Raw genomic sequence first — 15805 nt, 5'->3', positions numbered from 1 at the left:
AAATTTTTATAAAGTTTCTTACTGTCAAAATAAGTTTTGTGCAAAATTTCAAGACCCGAGACTAAACGGGTAATTATTTGTGCTAAAAAGAACATAAAAACAAATTTTTAAAGCTTAAAACGTGAAAACCGGCAAAACTCGCATAAGCGAGCTGACTGGTATATAAAAACCTAAAAATGGACCATTTTCATAAAACCAAGTAATTAGGTAAAAATAAATCATCCGAAAATAATTCGGATGATTTGGGTAATTTTACCCGATTTTACTGTTTCCGGCACCTAAATGACGGAAACGGGCCCCGCGGCCAAACGGGGTGTCAAACCGAGTTCTAATTTCATCACTTTAACTAAATTAACAGTCAAACACCATTTTTGGGTCGGGTGAGACCATACTCATTTTTGAAACTAAAAACGGATAACCGTGCTAGGCACGCAAATCAAGAAAATCATAAAAATGATAATTTTGACCGACAGACTCTAAGCAATGTCACAATCTGAGTCCTTAGAAGTGTCACGGGGTTAACATTGTCCCCGGATCGAGTACAGTACTGGGTTAACAATGTCCCCAGATGTACCGATTAACACGGATTTAATTTACGGGAATTATATAGTAACGACTAGATATTATATTACAGATCCAGGCACGTAGCTGTTCATTGTATTACCCACCGACTCACAAAAAGGTGAGTTTTCACGAGCCCCTTTTAATGAACTGTTTTAAATATTTCCCGGGGCGGAAAACATGTCTTTGTTAAAATATTTAAGTACATACCGATCGTATGGAAACACTTGTATATTTATATATATATGGTTGATGCATAGAATATATAAATTGTTTATCGTGTGGAATTGTTCTGGGGTAACATAGTTCCCAGAGGTTATTATTGTTCTGGGGTAACATAGTTCCCAGAGGTTATTATTGTTCTGGGGTAACATAGTTCCCAAAGGTTATTATTGTTCTGAGGTAACATAGTTCCCAGAGGTTATTATTGTTCTGGGGTAACATAGTTCCCAGGGGTTATTATTGTTCTGGGGTAACGTAGTTCCCAGAGGTTATTACTGTTCTGGGATAACATAGTTCCCAGCATAATTTCATTACTAATAAATGGTTATTAAAATGATCTGTCAGTGTTTATTTAAATTAGTGAAACTCACCAACTATTCGTAGTTGACCCGTTTTCTTTACATGTTTTCTAGGTATGCCAAAGTTGGAATGATTGATATGTGCTTAATGATCTGTGCTACTTGTTGGAGGCTTGCTGCTCTATATTTTGTAATGAATATAAATTAATGTCTTATCGGTAAAATATGTGTGTAACACCTAGACAGTAACGAAACTCGCAACAATGTAATATGTTAAAAGTTAATGTAGTGGTATTTTCTTTATAAGCAATGCTGTTGATATCAGATGTGTCTGTTGCATCCCGTGTACGTTTCCGCTGCGGTTACGGGGTGTTACAAGGGGTTAGACCCCGCAAAGATGGTTCTTCTGATAACCTGCAAAACAGACACCGTGAGCTTGTCACTGAGAAGGGGGGGTTCCTCCTTGTGACCACCCTCCGGCGTGAGAATCAGACTAGATTGCTCTTTAAATACAAATGTATATTAAGAGATTGCTAGAGCAGATATCAGGTATAATATGATGATAATGTGATAGGATATGATAAGATGAGATGGTCATACCATTTGTGGTATTTATAGCCGAAGGTAGGTTTCCAAGGAGGTGTGGCCTGCTGAATAGTATTCCTGTTCCACCAACAGTGGCCTACGCACGTGCCCTGCTGGTAGTTGGTGGGTAGGCAGCGGCTGATAGTGACCAGGCCTGCTGTGTACTATTCCTTTTCCACCAACTGCCGGCTATGCACGTGGTATGACAGGAGTTGGTGAGTAGGCAGCGGCTAATAGTGACATACAATACAGGAGCATGCTGCTCGCCATACTGTTGTCAATAAGCTGTCGTATCTTTAGTCAGATCTTTTGCCCATACCTCGTCAGGTACAGTACAGATCTTCCCGTATCGTACGGACTGGCTTATGGGCGGGAGTATTCCCCATCCCGCCTTTGTGCGGGATTGTCCCCGGCTTTGCTCATTCCTTCAGGTGACACTGAGTGATTGAGAGCTAAGTGCCTTGTGCGTGTAGCCTTGCTGCGCGGGTGGCCTTCCCTGATGGCTTGTATCCGAAGCTGCGGGAACAGGCGGAGTCCTTCACCATTGGGAGGCATTTCCTGCGGGAACAGCTTGCGTACTGCGCGTAAGGACGTCACGTCTCTGAGCATGGTGGGTCCTGCGGATCCAGTTGGTTTCTGCGCAGACATCCCTCTTCAAGGTGAGTCTTGCGGGTCCAACTGGGCTCTGCTGGGACCTACCTCTTCAATAACATATTTGGGAAAGGAAGAACATGGGCGACGTTAAAATTATACGTACCCGGTTATTGTATTTTCAAGTTTTTCAAAAATCAAATTAAATATAACTAATTCTAAATTCCGTAAGTTGCGACTTGTTAACCTAAAAATTTAACGTTAAACCATGAAATAAATCAACGTATTAAAAAATTAAAAAATCTTTACACTTTTTTTTTTCATTTTTCACTCTATAGGATTTTTTTTCTCCCCTTGTATATAAATGGGAAATCTTTAACCCCTATATTGTGTTTTCAACATTTTTTTTAAATATTACGAATAATGTATGAAACTTAAATAAATTGTAGAAATGGGTCTTTTTCCATCTCTCTCATTCTTTTTCGACAACTGACGTTAGAGCATTTCTAGTTGTTATACTAAAAATCACTATTTCTATTCTCTTATATTCAATTAAATAATAACTTTTTATATCTTTATCATTTTCTTTTTCCGTCTTCTTCACTCACACTTAGACTTTTAGAAAATGTTAAAAAATTATAAGGTGTGAAGAGTGTAACCTTAACTTTAACTTTCTCATATAACATTTATTCTCTGATCTACTCGCAACCACTTATAACTATACCATAAAATTTACAAAATCTCCTCACATATTTATAGAAAACGGACTAAACATGCTCTACTGTTATTGAAGTTATTATATTACTACGCGTACCCATTTTAAATGGTTGTTCCAAAAAAAAGTACTTTGATATTAAAGAAACGTATTCGTCAAATATTTGGGAAAGGAAAGAACATGGGGCGGCGTTAAATTATGCGTACCCCATTATTTATGTATTTTCAAGTTTTTCTAAATTCAAATTGAAGATAACTAATTTTAAATTCCGTGCATTGCGACGTGTTAAGCCATCTAAAAATTTTACGTTAAGCCGTGAAATAAATCAACGTAAGCCGTGAAATAAATCAACGTATTCGAAAAATAGAAACTTTGAACACCTTTTACTGTTTTTTTTTTCATTTTTCACTTTACAGGATTTTTTTTCTCCCCTTCACCCTTGTAATATATAAATGGGAAATCTTTTAACCCATTTTTGTGTGTTTCAATAATTTTTAAAAAGAAAAATTTACAAAAATGTATGAAACTTAAAATAAATAAAATAAAATAAAATAAAATGTAGAAATGGGTCTTTTTTCATCTCTTATCCTGTAAAAACCCTGTCAGCAGAGAGAGATACACACATACATATATACATACACATACATATGTATATATAGAAAGAGAGGGTGGTGACTGGTGAGTAAAAGTTAACAAGAGCAGCAGAGGAAACATATAACTGTAAATTGTGCAGCAGGGTTTTATAACACAGTTGCTACTGCATAGCTAGCTAATATTATTATTATTATTATTATTATTATTATTATTATTATTATTATTGTACCAGTACCATTTCATTTTTCTTGACTTTATAGGAGAACATGCTCTGCATCACATGATGCATCTTCAAAAGATTTTATGAACCTCGCCGGAGTACGGTGGTGGCTGTCTTTTAATGGAGTCTTTAACAAGAAAGCTTCAACCTTTAACCATAATTATGGAGTTTCTTTTGGTTCTTCTTCTTGTTTCTTCAAGCTTCTTCCTTTTGGTGAATGCTGATAATGGTCAGTAGGTTTTAAAGATTTTCAAGAATTTTGAAACCCATTATTATATTTCATTTGACTTGTTGGTTTAATATTTAAATATATTTTTTTTAATGGTGAAGGGAGGACATTGTTGGAGATTAAAAAATCATTTAGGGATGTGAATAATGTGCTTTATGACTGGACTGACTCACCTTCTTCAGACTACTGTGTGTGGAGAGGTGTTTCTTGTGATAATGTCACCTTCAATGTGGTTGCACTGTGAGTCCAGAATCTTTTAGTAATTTTGAAAAAAAGTTGACTTTTTTTAGTCAACATGTTGACTTTTTGGGAACCACTTTTTAGTAATCTTTCAGGCTTGAATCTTGATGGGGAGCTGTCACCATGTATTGGAGAGCTCAAGGGTTTACTCTCCATGTACAGTTTATAAATCCTTCGTTTCCATTATTATTATATTATTATTTTATGTTGTTTAAAAAAATTAAAAACTTTTTAATATGGTTTTAACCATGGTTAAACAGTGATCTACGTGGAAATAGATTATCTGGTCAAATCCCAGATGAGATTGGTGATTGTAGTGCGCTTCAGAACTTGTAAGTCATCATTTAAATAACTCAAATTTGTTTTATACTTTGATACATTACATTTTAATATTTTATTGTTGTGCTTATATTATGAGGATGATTAAACTGTGTTATTAGGGATCTGTCATTTAATATGTTAACCGGAGACATACCGTTTTCGATATCTAAGTTAAAACAGCTCGAGCTCTTGTAAGTTAAATCTTCCTAATTTTTAATTATTTTCTGTTGATGCATTTGTCACATTTAATGATAACATTTGTATTTGTGTTACAGAATCTTGAAAAGCAACCAATTAATCGGTCCTATCCCTTCCACCTATCACAGATTCCTAATTTGAAGATTTTGTAAGCATTATTCCTTCATTTTTCTAAATAAATCATGCAAAATAATCCATAATTTAATTTATAAATGGTGGATATCACAGGGACTTAGCACAAAATCAGCTAAGTGGCGAAATCCCGAGACTTATATACTGGAATGAAGTTATGCAATATCTGTAAGTGTCTAATCTGGATGATATTATATATTGTTATATGTTAATTATTTATGCATATTGACCATAAAAAATATGATCTTGTATAATCAGTGGATTGCGGAGTAACAATTTGGTTGGAGAGCTCTCGCCCGATATCTGTCAGTTAACGGGCCTGTGGTATTTGTAAGTATTTTATTTATCTATTTTTTAATTTTATTTTCGTCATATCGGTTACATTTGTATAATGTTTTTGCTTATATATGATTTATTATAGTGATGTGAGGAACAATAGTTTAAGTGGCACAATCCCCTCAAACATTGGCAATTGCACCGGCTTCCAGGTTTTGTATGTATCCAACTCGACCCGATTAAATTTATAAATATATCGAGCATGGTTTGTTTTGTTTTGATCAAGGTTGTGTACGTTAGGGACTTGTCATACAACCGGTTGACCGGAGAGATACCGTTCAATATCGGCTTCCTACAAGTAGCCACATTGTGAGTTGTTACCGTTGACTATTTAACTACTTTCAAGTAACCATAAACTATATTCATATTAATATATGAATATATCATGTCTTAGATCACTTCAAGGGAACCAGTTATCGGGGGAGATTCCGTCTGTGATTGGACTCATGCAGGCGCTTGCGGTTTTGTAAGCGATTCTATACTATTTTTATATTCATAATATTAAATATGTTTTACTAAGGTTGTTGGTATTGCAGGGACTTGAGTTGCAACAATTTAAGTGGGCAAATTCCCCCGATCATCGGGAACTTGACTTACACAGAAAAACTGTAAGATACTAAGAACATGTTTTGTCTTTTATATGTTGTCTGGATTTTTATATCAACTTCTTGACACCGCTCTACGGTTTTGGTGTAGGTATCTCCACAATAACAAGTTGACGGGACCGATTCCTCCTGAGCTCGGGAACATGTCAAAGCTACATTACTTGTATGAAGCGCTTACTGTTTTAATATGTTTTATTATGTGTTATGCTATTACTAGTGTTTTATAAGTCGGTTGTTTTGTTTGTTTTAACAGGGAACTGAATGATAATCAGCTTACGGGTCATATTCCACCGGAGCTCGGAAAGCTTACCGACTTATTTGACCTGTAAACTTTGCACATTTCACTTATTTCCTTAATCAAGTTTTGTTATTTCTTCGTGACATTTTTTTGTTGTGATTGTAGTAATGTTGCGGGAAATAAACTCGAGGGGTATATACCGGATAACCTTAGCTCCTGCACTAATCTCAACAGCCTGTAAGTTTTTAACTTATAATATTTTTACATATTATCGCTTATGTGTTTGAAACTCGGTAACAATTGATGAATCATCTCGACTTTACAGCAATGTGCATGGAAATAAGTTAAAGGGTACCGTCCCTGCTCAACTTAAGAGGCTAGGAAGCATGACGTATTTGTAAGTACCGGTTCTTGTATGGGTTTAATAATGCTCGATATTATTTTATGAAATTTATGTATTTTCTTCGGTTAGGAATCTTTCATCGAACAACCTTGCGGGCCCCATTCCAATTGAGCTTTCTCGGATCGGTAACTTGGATACATTGTAAGTGATTTTAAACTGTTCGATGGCTTTAACTTGATGGAACTGTTGGTTGTAGTAACTATTTATTTGTTTTTGCAAGGGATCTTTCAAACAATAAATTCAGTGGCTCGATACCGTCTCCGCTTGGTGATTTGGAACATCTTTTGACACTGTAAGTTTGGTATTTTAGCTTAAGTTTAATTATGGCTTCGTTATCACTTAATCACATATTTCTTTAGGAATCTGAGTCGGAACGAGTTCACCGGTTATTTACCAGCTGAGTTTGGAAACTTGAGAAGTGTCATGGTCATGTAAGTGATCAATCTGTTCATTCATAAGTTTTCTTGTGGCTTCAAAATATGTAAAAAGATACTTCTTATTTGCAGAGATCTTTCTTACAATCATCTCTCGGGTGTACTGCCCCAGGAGCTCGGTCAACTTCAGAATTTGTTCACGTTGTATGTTCCCACACGAGTATCATTTTAGAATCTGGTTAACTGCTGTAAAATCACATGTGCTTCTTTGATTAATGATTTGCAGAAAGCTAGAAAGTAACAACTTCACGGGTGGTTTGACTTCGTTGGTGAATTGCCTCAGTCTTTCAGTGCTGTAAGTTTCAGTCATAATATCAACATATTGTTGTGGGTTGGTAGCTCGAAACCCAAACACGACACGCATATCCGCGGGTTAACAGAAACACAACATGTTTCACCCAACTTTTCATTTTGCATATTATTACTCAAAAACAATCATATAACATATTAAAACTATCGCTCACTTTTCTGTTAAATTTTGACAAAAAATACCCAATCCGCCAATCAGTTTAAGTTATGCCATAAATCACATTTTATTTAATTTATAAAAGTAAATGAGTTAAATAGGTCAACCCAAACACGATCCTCTTAGCTGCACATGTTTGTGGGTTCGACTTGAACCCATTTAGACTTTAGACTAAACCCAAACCATGAATTTTGTATTGGGTTCTTGTTGCGTTAGAAGCATGTTTTTTTCACTTTTTGCTAACGGGTTTGGATTGATTAATTTTCATTTTTGCAGAAACGTATCATATAATAATCTGGCTGGGGATATTCCTACCGGCAACAACTTTTCAAAATTTTCACCCGACAGGTATGATACCAAGTTACCAACACCTGTACAAGTGTATACTTTTCAACATCATAAAACCCGACTTACAACATTTCCCCGTGCAGTTTTCTTGCCAATCCCGGTCTTTGCAGCAGTTCCCTAAGTTCATGTCACACTTCTCGTTCCAATGAGCGAGGTTATTCTTATTTAACAAGGATTACCAAAACTTGTCGATTTGATAGTTTGGTTACTAAAATGCTAAAATATTAAGTTTTTTTTTAATATGTAGTAACAATATCCAGAGCAGCAATACTAGGAATCGCGCTCGGTGGCTTAGTTCTACTCCTCATGATCCTTGTGGCAGTATGTCGGCCCCACCATTCAAAATCGTTCATGGACGGGTCGTATGACAAACCCGTTCATTACTCAACACCAAAGCTTGTGATACTTCACATGAACATGGCACTTCATGTGTATGATGATATTATGAGGATGACTGAGAATTTGAGTGAGAAGTATATTATTGGTTATGGAGCATCGAGCACGGTCTACAAATGTGTTCTTAAAAACTGTCGGCCTGTTGCTATCAAGAAGTTGTATACGCATTATCCTCAGTATTTGAAGGAGTTTGAGACCGAGCTTGAAACGGTTGGGAGTATCAAGCACAGGAATCTTGTTAGTTTACAAGGGTACTCGTTATCGCCTTCCGGAAACTTGCTGTTTTATGATTATATGGAAAATGGCAGCCTATGGGATCTCCTTCATGGTGAGTTTATTGCTAATAAGCGGTTTTGGTGGGCGTGTTTGATGGTCAAAACGGGTGCTTATTACTCATTCAACCCACTTGACTTAATTGAAATGTAACCCAAGATGGGGTTCAAAAGTATATGCCACCTACGGGTGTAAACGAGCTGAGCCCAAGCTCATGAGAGCTTGAGCTTCGCTTGTTCCGAGCTCTATTTCCAAAGCTCGAGCTCATTTCGTAGGTAGTTTGTAAAGCTTGGATCAGCTTGTCTATTATGTATTAATTAATTTGTTTACATTTATAACTATTTTCTATATTTTTTAATTATAATTTATATATTTAAGATAATATATATTAAGTTATTTTTATCATAATTTTATATGTAATAATAATTATAAATAAAATATATTAAATAAGAGTATATAAATAACAGGCTTGTTGTGGTACGTGAGCCAGCTTGTGCTCGGGCTAAATTTATTTATATTTGTAATTCTTTTTTTATTTATATAAATAATAGGCTGGTGAGCCAGCCCGAGCTGGATTTGTGAAACTCGGGCTCGTTTGTTGAACAAGCCTATTTTTAGGCTCGACCTCATTTAATCTCGGCTCTTGAATTTAGCCACCTTTAATAGTTATTTGTTTTAATCTTGAAACGCTCATCTCGTATTCTTGAGCATTTTGCGGTTTTTAGGCCCGTTAAAGAAGAAAAAGCTCGACTGGGACACGCGAATTCAGATAGCACTCGGGGCGGCCCAAGGGCTTGCATACCTTCACCACGATTGCAGTCCTCGTATAATCCACCGAGATGTGAAATCATCCAACATTCTACTTGACAAAGATTTTGAAGCACATCTTACTGATTTTGGCATCGCGAAGAATCTATGCACCTCGAAGACGTTCACCTCGACTTATATTATGGGGACCATTGGTTACATTGACCCTGAATATGCCCGTACTTCCCGACTCACTGAAAAATCCGACGTCTATAGCTACGGGATTGTCCTGCTTGAATTGCTAACCGGAAGAAAAGCGGTTGATAATGAATCAAACCTCCATCATCTGGTCAGTTGTTTTATCTGATCTCATGTTAAATATTAGAATAGGACTTATATTTATGTTTAGCCCTCAGGGCCCGAGTATTGGTGGGTCCCGTGAGTTTAGTATGCATTAATGGAATGGATCATTTGGTGGATTTTAATTTGGTTGGGTGAAGGGTCATGTTTCTATTAATTTTTATTTTATTTTCTGTATTTTCAGATTTTGTCAAAGACGGCGAGCAACTCGGTCATGGAAAGCGTTGACCCGGAAATATCCTCAACATGCAAAGACCTCAGGGACGTAAAGAAGATATTCCAACTCGCGCTCTTGTGCACCAAGCGACAACCGTCCGAGAGGCCAACAATGCACGAGGTGGTCCGCGTCCTGGGGAGCATACTCCCCGCACCAAAACCGAACCCTGCAGGCCCCACGGTGTTGCTCCCGTCCTCCAAGGTCTCGAGCTACATGGACGAATACGCGAACCTGAAGACGCCACATTTGGTGAACTGCTCATCCATTAGCACCTCAGATGCACAGCTGTTTTTGAAATTTGGTGAGGTTATATCTCAAAACAGTGATTAAACTTTAAAGGTAGTGAAATGTCTATATTGCCCTTGGTCATATGGTAGTATTTGTAGCAAGTATTAGAAGGTTGCAGGAATATTTTTGGGAATGTAAAAACTGGTGTAATCCGTGTGCAGAAGCAGGTCTGTGTTGTACTTTTATGAAATTATTATTATTATGTGGGCCCATGGGATGAACATGGGTGGGCCTGGGCCTGTGTAATTAATGGGTCCGTGAATGGGGCCTAGTGGGCAGATGGGGGTGTTAATACTGCTTCTACTACCAGGTCACAATTTCCAATGAAAATTAACATTGGTTTTTCTCCTTATGTAAGTATGAGTAATGAGTTATGACACATGATGGGTGAGGCAGAAGAGTACAGTAAGCTTTAGCTGATGTTGATAGATAATGGTCCCTCGACAAATGGACAAAGTTTTTTATTGTAGGTGAGGCCCAATATTTTAAATACTATATTGTACCTTCTTATTATATTCTTTTAAATAAAACTGGTTAGTTGGGTTATCGGATTGATGGGTTAAAAGTGGTTAACATGAACAAGGCTCTGTCTTTTTTATTTGTGTAAAAACTAAATACACATCAGTCCTGGTCTGTACACATAAAAATTGTGTAAAACGAACATGGCCCATTTAATTAATGTGTCAAATGGGTTGATGCATAGTAATTAAGTTGTAAACGTGTTACTCATGTTTGTGGGTTAAATGAGTGGACATGTCGGCACATGTGATTACACTGGTTGGGGGTCCAAACTTTATAATTAAATTGGTTAAATAGGTCAATCCGAACACAACTCGTTTAATTAGGTAGGTCATGACTCAGTTAATAAATGAGTTAGATATGAAAATCTATAATCCGACTATTTTCATGTGGTGTAGGACAATAACGGTAGTTAGAGTTACTAATTTTGTGTATACGTATATATATATTTTCTTTTTGAAAATTAAATTATTTAATATGGTGATGTGACGTTTATATTCTTAAAAAGATAATATGTAGATACCTTTAAAAAAAATAAGGTATTAAGGTATGTAGTATATTGACTTGACATACATATATTTTTTCTTAAATGATAATATGTTGCTGAAATAAAATTATAACGTATATATTCATAGATCTGTTGGTGGAGATTGAGAGGAGGTTGGGAAGAAACATATATACCCCCCCCCCCCCCAAAACAACCACAAAGAGGAGCCCCCGAGACATATTTCTCGGCCACTAACTATGGGGCCCACCTCAATTTTATTATTTGCATAACCATTAAAATTGTGACACATCTTCTCCCAAACTTTTTCACACCATCGCACCCCTAAAATACAATCTAATTTCTTGCTGATTGGGCGTCACGACACACTTCTCTCCTCATTCCCCCCCTACCGCTACCCATGGTCTTAGAAAGAAAATTGGTTGAGAGCTGATAATACGTATAAATCTCTATGATATTTCAAGTTACTTTGTTAAAAAAAAGGAATTAAAGTAGCGTCTTAGCTCAACCCCACTTAAAAGAACCTAAGAGGATTAGAATATTACCCGTTTCTGCTACCACGTTTGCTTTACCGGGCCAGTAAGCCGTAAGGTAGTCTTTCACGAGTTTGAGCCACCGTCTTGGTTTCATATTTTTTTTTATCAAAGAAACATTTTATTTTAGGCTTTTATGATCCGTATATACCGTGAATTTCAGATAAAGTACAATATCAAACTAGTATCTGTCATATGTATGTTAGTGTATGGTATCAACTTGACGACCTAATGAGATACTCATATTAGTTGGTTAAAAACCTGATTTGATTTGGTTTTAAATAGCTCAAGCCTCAAGCCAAGGTCAAATCTAAATTTTAGCCCATCTATCATGCCTTGATAGTAATAGTTTGATTTTTCATAATTCAGCCCATTTGAATTCTTTTCTTGCACAAGCATAGACAACACCGTATCATTTTCCTTTACAGAATTATTTTAGGGAAATCAAATATTTAGCATGATATAAAGCTATATTTGTTTTTTCTTTCTAACTTTAACTTAAAGAGAAGCACCTCACGATAAACCGGAATCACCGCCGACAACGGCACCACAACAAAAATCTAGTGGTCCTTGAGCGAAAACGACGGTGCCCGTTGAACAAGGGCGTAGAACGCATGCTCACCACCGATATCGATCAAACCTCTTCGGCTTGATCGGCGGCGACAACTTTGAGTCATTTTCTTCTTTTTTTTTTCTTCAATCTTCTAGTCGCAATGAAGTAACCCTTATTAGTGACCCTCTTTTGTACCTAATCTTTTAACTCTTTGCGTGATTTAAAATCCTAAAAAATGGCACATTTAGACTTCAATTTATCGAAAAGGACGTAACTAAGCAGTTGTCATACATGGTCAGTTTCGAGCGAAACTATAGGGTAATGGCCTTCCTCATCATTCACTGACTCCTTGATTTGTTTGCCCGCGTATGCTTGATCCAAATAGTTTTGTTGTACTTATGAATGTTCACTTCCATAGTCATAATCCTAGTAGTTTTGTTGTGCGCATGAAAGTTCATAACCGTAGTTGTAGCCTGAATAATCTGTTTTGCGTACGAAGATTCACACTCGTATACGTAGCCCGCGTAACCCTGTTGTGCATACGAAGGTTCACTGTTAGGGAGAGACTCTTGAAACATGTTTGTGGTTAAAAGGTGAACGTAAATTAAAGATAAATGTAAATTATGAAATAAATGTTTTTCATGGTTTAGGCTTGGCAGCACGGGTCTCTTGTCATGCGAACGAAATCCAGCCACGACCTCCTCTTCGTTTAGGGCTGGTTGCAGTGGTTTCTCATAAGAATTATGAATGTTAGACCGATAATAAGAATCTAGAACAACTAACTCGTTAAAATTTTTGTCGTGAAGATAGTTGGCGTTCCACCACGACATTGTTAGAAATGTTGATAATGAATGGTGTTAATGCGATTAAAGTTTGAAAATGAAAATAAATGTATAATTTGGTGATGGGTGGTATATATACATGCTTATTATGCTTCATATTGGCCAATATGGAGCATATAGAGGAAAAAGACATACTTGACTTGTGGGACTAGGGGTGAGCAAGATAAGGGTTGGACCCTTGAAACCCGGTTACCCGATTCACAAGACCCTTAATTAGACCCGAGTATATAATATGGGTCGGGTTAAGGGTCTTTAAATTTTACCTTGAATGGTAAAAGGGTTTCAAGGGTCTAACCCTTATTTAAACCCTTTACATGTTTACTAGTTTCTAGATATACATCGGATTCACGATTCATCTGAAATTCATGAGAGATTTATATTTATATATGTGATTTATCCGAAATTTCCCAACTATTAAGACAAATAAAAATAATTGGTCATACTAGTGACTGAAAACATATATGTGGGAACCACTTAATTGTTCTCTATAGTTAATTTGTGAATATGAATATTATTTACATCAGTTCAAATGATTGATAAACTTTCAAAGTTAGACTTTACTAATGTTATTAAATGAAAGTATAACTGTTTTAAAATTCATATATTAAAGCCGTGTATGAGATATGCAACTAGTAAATGTAGAAAAAGAAGATGTGATTATTGTCTTAAAGTGTTAAGGGTTGGCCCTTGAAACCCTTATTTATACATAATGTATATAAAATTATACATCTTTTTAGCATCAAATAATATCTAAAAACTGCAACTTCAATAAAATATTATAGCTCAAATAGCTACTTATCATATTAAAATGTAATTGCAGGTAAACCCAAGCCTTAAACGAAGAAACAAGCACAAAGACGAAGAAAACGAAAGAAAACCCCCAGACACGCACCCGTGCCCCCTAGACACGCCCCCATGCCTCTAAATGCAAGAAAAGACAAAATACTTGACAAAGAAGCGCGCGGCCGTGCCTCAGTAAGCATGAGGCCGTGATCACCTTTCATAAAAGACAAAATAAATATAATAGTTCACCAAAAGCACGGGGTCGTGCCTCAGAGAGCACGTCCCCGTGGTAAGTCATCATGTACGAACTCACATAGCATTTAATGCAACTGGACACGAGGGCGTGCCTCCAGAAGCACGGGACCGTGCCCGCCTCTCCAGACTGCTTATAAACTGAGGAGCATGTTGCATTAATCAAGTGTGCTTGAAGAAAATATCAATATGGGTTTCTCTTATAAAAACACCCACATTACACTCATATTGAAGATCTTGTGGAGATTTAGTTTGGTAAAGTATAAGGTTATTTTGAAATTATCCTTTGATGAAGAAGTGTTTTATCACCTTAATTCAATACATCAAAGTTGATGACTAAAATCATTCATGTTCACTCATGTTCTTGGAGACTAGAAATGGTAAAAAGAATACATTGATAACTTATTCAAGATAAAACATGGATCCTTATGTTGTACTTAGAAATGATGAGATATGAGTTATGATCCATTTCTCTAGTTTTGATAATTCTAAAATAATATTGTTAACACAATTGCTTAGGTTATCATGCTAGTTAAAGAAATCATATGTTAATGGAATGTGTAACTATAACCTAATCAAATCAACCAATGGGAGGTTGTGTGAGTTAACTATAACCACTCGAAGTTGTTAGGATTGGTATTTGAGAAATCAAAGTCAATCCTAATTGTTCTACTTTACCAAACTACTTGTCTACTTAAATTGACATTCTCATGGTAGCATGATATTAAGCATATGATGGACTTGAAAATACGCATGCTACGCTCTTTTATGTCATAGAATATGTTCACTTAGAAATGAGGGACTATTATATCATATATTATTAGGGCAAGTTTTTCACATGTTTACTTAATAATCATCAAGGAAGAATGGCGTGGATTCTTGATCTTAGATGGTAACCTTCATATAATTGAATTAATCATTTAGAATTTCTCTTCTTGTCACCTATATATTATATATATAAGTATTTCTATTTTATAAAAAGTTTAAAAATCATCCCCAAAATGATTAAACTCCCCGATTAAAGTAAAGCGAATATTCATTATTAGAAACATTTGTGTCCACGGAACGATACTTGGTTCTTACTAATACTATTCTACATATATGATAGGTACACTTGCCTATTTTGTGTGTATTTAGTCTTAGTAGAAATCACTTTTATAAATTTAAAACACAATCTTGTGCAAAATCTAAATCATCCCATCTTTCATATCTTTCCACACCGCAAGCACGTATCAAGTTTTTGGCACCGTTGCCGGGGACACGGTACGTTTCTAAGAACGATCCAAGTTTTAATTTAATCAATGTTTATAATTGTATAAATTTATAACTTTTATTTTATTTTACTAACTATTATATTAGAATTTTTTTTAAGGCTGGCATAACCTTTACTTTAGCTTAACTAACTTATACCTTAGTCTTATAATATCTTAGCCTAACTTTAACTGACCTGCAGTTAAATAGTTTAAATTTGATTTAATCCCATGTATGTCCTCTACATTCGGACTTGAGCTTGTTTCTCCAATTTCTTAACCGGAACGACTTTTTCGTCGACAAGCACGTTAACAGACTGCAGAAACCGCCGAAACAATCAAAGACGAGTCAGTAGACGCCACCCACATCAGGATAAAATATTGGAAGCACAAAACAATGAACCGAATATGAGCCAGTATGCCAAGCCAACTCTCGAAGGCTACGGCAATGGAGTGGCTCCACCCGATATCACCAAACATTTAGAAATCAAATCAAGAACCTTTCATATGGTGGAAAATTCAGTTCAATTTCATGGTCTCCTCGATGAAG

General features: G+C 36.0%; 1 pseudogene across 1 annotated transcript; it reads left to right on the top strand.

Moving 5' to 3' along the window:
• The first annotated feature begins 3903 nt into the window (after nucleotides 1-3903).
• LOC143606491 (LRR receptor-like serine/threonine-protein kinase ERECTA) lies at nucleotides 3904-10420 on the top strand (annotated as a pseudogene). Its single transcript, XR_013148752.1, has 26 exons — nucleotides 3904-4016; nucleotides 4118-4256; nucleotides 4341-4412; nucleotides 4517-4588; nucleotides 4697-4768; nucleotides 4853-4923; nucleotides 5004-5075; nucleotides 5166-5237; nucleotides 5329-5400; nucleotides 5484-5552; nucleotides 5638-5709; nucleotides 5780-5851; nucleotides 5940-6011; nucleotides 6102-6173; nucleotides 6252-6323; nucleotides 6412-6483; nucleotides 6559-6630; nucleotides 6710-6781; nucleotides 6849-6920; nucleotides 6996-7067; nucleotides 7150-7218; nucleotides 7666-7737; nucleotides 7821-7891; nucleotides 7985-8461; nucleotides 9132-9502; nucleotides 9698-10420. The product of XR_013148752.1 is annotated as an LRR receptor-like serine/threonine-protein kinase ERECTA (transcript).
• Nucleotides 10421-15805: the final 5385 nt, after the last annotated feature.

This window comes from Bidens hawaiensis, unplaced genomic scaffold (genome assembly GCF_021521415.1).
Source record: "Bidens hawaiensis isolate Kalapana, Puna unplaced genomic scaffold, B.hawaiensis_p1.1 tig00075005_1, whole genome shotgun sequence".
NCBI classification, from domain to species: domain Eukaryota; kingdom Viridiplantae; phylum Streptophyta; class Magnoliopsida; order Asterales; family Asteraceae; genus Bidens; species Bidens hawaiensis.
The sequence above is the reverse complement of the archived record's forward strand: the minus strand, read 5'-3'. Positions and strand labels throughout refer to the sequence as shown.